The sequence below is a fragment of the Macaca fascicularis genome, chromosome 11 (genome assembly GCF_037993035.2).
Source record: "Macaca fascicularis isolate 582-1 chromosome 11, T2T-MFA8v1.1".
In the NCBI taxonomy this organism is placed as follows: domain Eukaryota; kingdom Metazoa; phylum Chordata; class Mammalia; order Primates; family Cercopithecidae; genus Macaca; species Macaca fascicularis.
Genome location: NC_088385.1, coordinates 15,452,550 through 15,459,375, shown reverse-complemented (window position 1 = coordinate 15,459,375; position 6,826 = coordinate 15,452,550).

Genomic DNA, 6,826 nt, shown 5'->3' with positions numbered 1-6,826 from the left:
TTGGAAGCTTAAAAAAATCCTAATGCCCTGGCTTTACCCTAGACCAATTAAATCAGAATCTCTGTGAGTGGAGCCCAGACATCAGTATTTTCTTAAAGCCCTCCATTTTGCAACTAAGGTTGAGAGCCACTGCTTTAAGAGTTCCCTCTAGGGGCAGGCACGGTGGCTTACGCCTGTAATCCCAGCACTTTGGGAGGCCGAGGCGGGCAAATCATGAGGTCAGGAGTTCGAGACTAGCCTGGCCAACATGGTGAAACCCTGTCTCTACTAAAAGTACAAAAATTAGCTGGGCGTGGTGGCACGCGCCTGTCATCCCAGCTACTCAGGAGGCTGAGGCAGGAGAATTGCTTAAACCCAGGAGGCGGAGGTTGCAGTCAGCTGAGATGGTGCCACTGCACTCCAGCCTAGGCGATAGAGCAAGACTCCGTTTTGGAAAACAAACAAACAAAAAAACAGTTCCCTCTAGAAGGAGAAAATATATTAAAACTGTGGCTTAAGATCTCTTGATCTGGATGGTTGTATATTTGAACAATTTCTGGAGGAATAAAGTTTAGAACTTGAGACAGGCAGATAAGTAGGGCATCATGAGCTCTATTCAGGAGGGAGGCCACTGTGATAAGAATGGGGTTGACATACTAATTTGGGAAAGGTCATTGATAAAACCATTAGTATAATTGCCAGAGATACACAGGATTAGCTGTAGAGATAGAAAAGTTTCAGTCTCCCAAGCTGGTCTTTTGATCCAGCACAGGCAACACAGATAATGATGTCTTTATTGCATTACACACAGTGAATCTTGGGCCATCAGCAGGGCCAATGGCAGTAGTGGGTTGGGGCGGACCTTTACAACCTGCAATCCTCATTGGTTGGGGAGGGCATCAAGGCATGATTGAAATGTGGGTGTTCTTTTCCAATGAGAGGCTGCTATACATGGGAATGCATGTGCAGCAGGGCATTGATAATGAAGCTTTTTCCTGTAGCCTATCAGGGTTGATGTGGCTGCTCTGACCACACAAGTGGTTTTGTTATTAGTAACAGGTGAGAAAGGTGAGGTTCAAGCCTGTTTTTGTAGCCTTTCAGGGAACAGAGAATCACTTGGAATAGGAGAAGTGGCATGGTCAGGAATTTCAGCTTCTAAGAGACAAGTTACTTGCTAGTAGGGCAATTCTGGTTTCTAGGTTTATAAATAATTCAGAAGTTGAAATCACCGTACTACTTTAGTTATTGAATATAAGACAAAAAAGGTAGTGATAATGGCCAAGAATATCTTTTGCCATGTGAAGTTACCTGTCTTTAATTGGGTTCCTTTTCTTGAAAAGCAGGCACACATGAGTGACCGAGAGTCTTCCTGGGACAGATAGGACTGCTGGACCGATTGATCTCTGTCTTTAAAGGTTTCTATGAGTTAGAGTGAGCCAGGACTAGAGCCAAAGACAAGTAATGCGTCAGTTTCTTAAGGGTTATTTCAGCTTCTAGAGGCCAGTAGTATTTTTGCTCAGAAAGCAAAGGAGAAAGGGGCTAAGTCCAGTTGGAAAAAAGTATGTATAGTTAGGTCTTCTGTGCTTTGTGGATATCAAATACCTGTTGGACCTTGTTCAGAAACTTTCATGTTGTACCAGTATGGGGTTCCAGTTCTATAAATGAGGGTATCCAGTCCATCTTTCTTTCTGCCTGTTTTTGGGATGCAAGAAATTAAATTTGTGTCAGGTGCAGTAGCTCACGCCTGTAATCCCAGCACTTTGGAAGATCAAAGCAGGAGGATCGCTTGAGCTCAGGAGTTCAAGACCAGACCATTCTGGGCAACATGGCGAAATCCCACCATTAACCTGGCTAATGTTACTGAAAAAAAAAACAAAAAAAAAACCACAAGAGAAGCCAGCAGCAAGTCATCACTGGACCTGACCAAGATGACCACCCAAAGAGAGGAGTAGACTTCAGCAGGGAAAAGCTAAAGGTCTTTCTGGAGTTAGGTAAGTGGCCAGCTAGTCAAAGGAGATATAGTTGAAAAGTTCATAGAAGTAGAGTTTTGTCCCCCCAAACCCACATAAGTTCTCATGATATAAGGAATCAGTTTTTAATACCTGTGAGGTACAGGGAAACTGATGGCAGCTTACAATAGTACCAACAAAGTAAGATGTATTGCTCATCCTCCTCTCAAATGCTGGAGGGATCAGAAACTAGGAGGGGTAAGATCTAAGGAAACAAGTCAGGAAAAAAGAGAAGTGGCCACACTCTTTTGCTAAATCTAGGCTTCCCTATCTACAGAAGGTACAAATTGAGAGAAAGGAGAAATGCCTAAACTAAGTCAGGTGCCAACTTTTGACTGTTATACAGGACTGGATATTTTAGTTATTAACATCTCTTAACTAAAAGGGACCAGAAAAAGTAACGGGACCACCCAAGTTTTAATTCAGGGATAAGAGAAGAACCAACCTTGCAACCAAACACCCTTGAAGGGTGTTTTCAAAGGGACAGTGGAAAATACAAATTAAGTGGTTTTAGGTTAATCTCAAAAGTCATGCTTATTCAGTGTGCTGGTACACTGTTGCTGAGCACCTATTTTGCTGTTTTAGATCCTAGAGGTATAAAGATGAATTGGATGACATCCGCCCTACAAGAATCTATGAAAGTCAATGCAATATGATATATGCAATCATATAAGTAGTATATGTGAAAATTAAAGTACTATAGCAAAAAGGAAAATGTAAGTAACTTATTTTGGAAGGATACAGAGTGGTAGAGAAATAGAACTATAGATAAGCTAAAACCCAGCAGGGTTTGAAAAGAGGAGTAGATGTTCACAAGGAGGACAAGGCAGAGAAACTGTGACAAGTCTAAGCCACAGAGGCAGTACACGCAGTGTGAAGGGCATGCTTGTTCAGCAGGTGATTCAAATGGAAGAGAAATGGAGGTCATAGGGGTTGGGGAGTTTAGACCAGAGCTATTGGCAGACTCATTCTGGAAAGTTAATGAAATTTTAGAAACAGATACACCAAGATACCAGTCATTTCATCTATCAGTCATTCTTCCCTCTGTTTGCCCTTGCCTTTTATAAAATTGACCAACAGGCCTTTTTAGAGAGTGCTGAGAAGGTAGTATGGGAACTCTTCTCCATCCCGTTCTCCCAGCTGGTTGGATCTGGCTCTGTATCTGAGTTAGGCTGGGTCAAACAGACTCTGCCTCCTAAGAATTTAGAGTCAGAACATTGAGAGACTGGGTCACTGTGACAGGAGCATTGAATTTATAAGGACATGTGAATTTCAGATCCAAGGCCACCATTTAGGGGCAGCCATTTTGGGGCCAGTAATACAATAAGGGACAAGCAGAACTAGTTGATCTCAAGAGAAGCTGGTGAATGCAGCTAATGAAGAGACAGAGAGAACTGGAGGCAGTAGGCCATGTGGTCTCCTAGAGAAAAAGAGTCACTAACTACTTGGGTCTTACCACTTTCAGGACCCTTGTTTCAGTCCAGTCTAAAGTCTGGCTGCCACTTTTGGTTCTTGAGTTCCCTGCACTTCCTCTGAGTCGTAATAAATCCATCTCAACCTAAGGGGATTTCTTTTTCTTCTTAGACAACGGTGTTATGTGCCTAATTATGTTCTCCCCTTCTTAATGTTCTATGTCATAATAAAACCATATATCTTCCACATTAGGGATACACATGTAGAGCAAAGACACTTATTTAACTCACTACAGATATCTCATGAAAATGTAGATTCTTTATTTTGTCTAGAGTTTAATCCATTACTGCATAACAAAATTCCCCACAGTTTAGTATATTGAAAGAATAATATCAAATTCAACAGAGCTTAAAAAAGAAAGCAAGCGAACAAAAACATTATGTCATAGTTTCTGTGGATCAGGAATTTAGGAGCAGCTTAACTAGGCCATCTGGCTTCAGGTCTCTCACAAAGCTGTAGTTGAGATATTGGCTAGGGGTACAGTCACTTGACTAGGGCTGGAGAATATCCTTCCAAGGCAGCTCACTCACAAGGTTGGCTAGTTGGTGCTGGTTGGTGAGAAGCCTTGGTTTGCTACGTGTGGGCCTCTTCACAAGGCAGCTTAGTTTCCTTATGACGTGGTAGCTGGCTTGCCCAGAATAAGTAATCCAAGAAGGTGAGAGCCAGGTAGAAACTGTCACAGAATCACTTCTGTCACATTCTATTTATTAGAAAGAAGTAACTAAGTCTAGCCCACATTCAAGGGGAGGTGGATTAGGTTTCACATCTAAAAGCTAATGTGGCAGCCAGACCTTAGATGCATTCTTTGAAGGCATATCAAAGAATTTGTGGATGTATTTTAAAACCACCACAACCTGTTAGGTTACAGAAAAAAAACAAACCCAAAGTGTCTAATCCTGTTTCAAATATAGTTCAATTTCATTCAGTTCCTTTAGACAGTATTAGTCTCCTATGGATGAAATGTTTCATCTTTCATAATACCTCCCAAAGAGGTCCTGTCATTTTTTTCTGAAGATGACGTTCATTTGTTTGGGGGGAAATGGGGGTATAATTACGTATCTTTGTGGCACTGATGAGAGAGAGGGTACCTCCTGGCTTCATTCTGGACCTAGAGTATGTATGCACTGAGGTACTTTCAGGTTTCCAGGATGACACCCTGATGTAGTTTGAATATATGTCCCTGCCAAATATCATGTTGAATTGTAATCCCCAGTATTGGAAGTGGGGCCTAGTGAGAGGTGTTAGGGTCATGGGGCAGATCCCCCATGTCTTGGTGCTATTCTCACTATAGTGAGTGAATTCTCTCAAGATCTGCTGTGTAAGTGTGTGGCACCACCCCCAACTCTCTCTCTTGATCCTGCTTTCGCCATGTGACATGCAAGCTTCTGTTTTACCTTCTGCCATAAGTAAAAGCTCCCTGAGTCCTCCCCAGACACTGAGCTGATGTGGGCACCATGCCTCCTATACAGTCTGCAAAAGTGTACAATTAAACCTCTTTACAAATTACCCAATTTCAGGTATTTCTTCATAGCAATGCAAGAACAACCTAATACATACCCCTTGTCTGCCTGATCCCTGGGGAACATGCTGTCCTGTGATGCTGAAGACTGTAGCTGGTGAACTCATGGCCCATCTTTGGATTCAGAAAAATCTCCCAGGGAGTATTGGCCACCTCCCCTGGCAGACTCAGCACCCCTGGCCCCTGCTGTGGGGTTACCTTGCCTTGGTTGTGGCAGGCCTACTGGCTGTTAGTTCAGCATCCTTCAAGGGAACAGAAAGGCTTGGAATCATTGATTATCATATCTCTGTCTGACCATGCTATTGTGGACTTGGCCTGAACAGCCATAGAAATGCAAGGAGTGGGGTATGAGGGACTTGGGCAGTTGTCTCAAAAAGGGAGTCAAGGCAGAAGTCCCTTACCCTGAGCACTGCTCTCAACATGGAGGTAACTTACTGTGGTAGGCAGCCTTTTATCTCATGATTTGACTTTTTGATGAGTCTAAGCTAGTTGTCTTGTAGACTATTCTGCATTCTCGATTTGGCTGATTATTTCCTCATAATATCTTATAACTTGTTTCTCCAACCCTTGCCTTTTTATTAAAAAACAAAACAAAACCTCGACATTATATGTACAGATTTGATTATATTCAGGTTAAACATTTTTAGAAAGAATACTTCAGTAACATTGAGTAGGTTACATCATTTCATGTTAGGCACATAATTTCAGCTTATCTCACTATTAGTAACGTGAAATTTGGTCACTTGGTGAGATGATGACCCCCCCAATCACTCCACTGAAAAAGGACACACATCCCTTTGCACTTTGTAAGCTACAAAGAACCTGTTCAACAACTTTTCATCTTATGCTTTGAACACCTTTTGTGATCTTTTCCTGAGTCAGTTATTTCACTGGGGGTTGCAAAAATGGTGTTCTAACTGTAGTAGTCTGTATTTATTAACTAGCATTTTTCTGTAAAGAAGAACTTTCTTTTTTTAAGAGACGGAGTCTAGCTTTGTCTCCCAGGCTAGAGTGCAGTGGCATCATCAGAGCTCACTGAAGCCTCAGCCTCCTGGGTGCAAGCGATCCTCCCACCTCAGCCTTCTGTGTTGCTGGGAACACAGGCACATGCCACTGTGCCCGGTAAGAGCACTCTTTTAAGAAAACTATTTTAATGAATTTCTCAGTGGACCACTGGGTAGTGGTTTGTTTCCAATTTTGTTGAAAGCACTTGGAAAGCTCCTAATTTTTAAAAGGATTTGTTACCCAGTTATTGGAGCTATTCACTTTCTCAATACTATCCCCAGTATTTTCAGTTATTCTTATGTTTGGTCCCCAGGAGGTTTTTTAATTCAGGCAATGCAGGATTTGAAGTAAAGGTGGAAGAGAGGTTCGGCAATCTATGGTAAGATGGAAGAAAAGCTAAGTGGAAACCAAGAACCAGCATGGCATCTCGACTGCACCAGTTCTCAGAAAAGCTGTTTTAGAATGCATACTTGTAGAAGTTGAGGATCTAGAAATTAGTTCCCATAAAACTCTGCATGCTTTGGGACTTCTTGGAAAGTTTTTGCGTGAAGCCAGAGGTCTATAGTACAGAATACTGAGCAAAGTCTTCCAGGTTTCGTTGATGACAAGCTAAGGGCAGAAATAAAGGAATTTAGAGACTGGCTTTCAAAACAATAGCCTGGATTTCAAGCCTTTTGTCTTGTTGCTATTTTGAATTTCAGAAGCCAAATATTAATTTCTTTTTTTCCATTCCTTTTGTAACATCTAAACAGTGCCAAAATCCTATCTCCAGGGCAAATGGATTCTCCAGGGCAAATGGATTCCCCAGGCAGATGAGAAAAAGATCACATTACTCATGTTC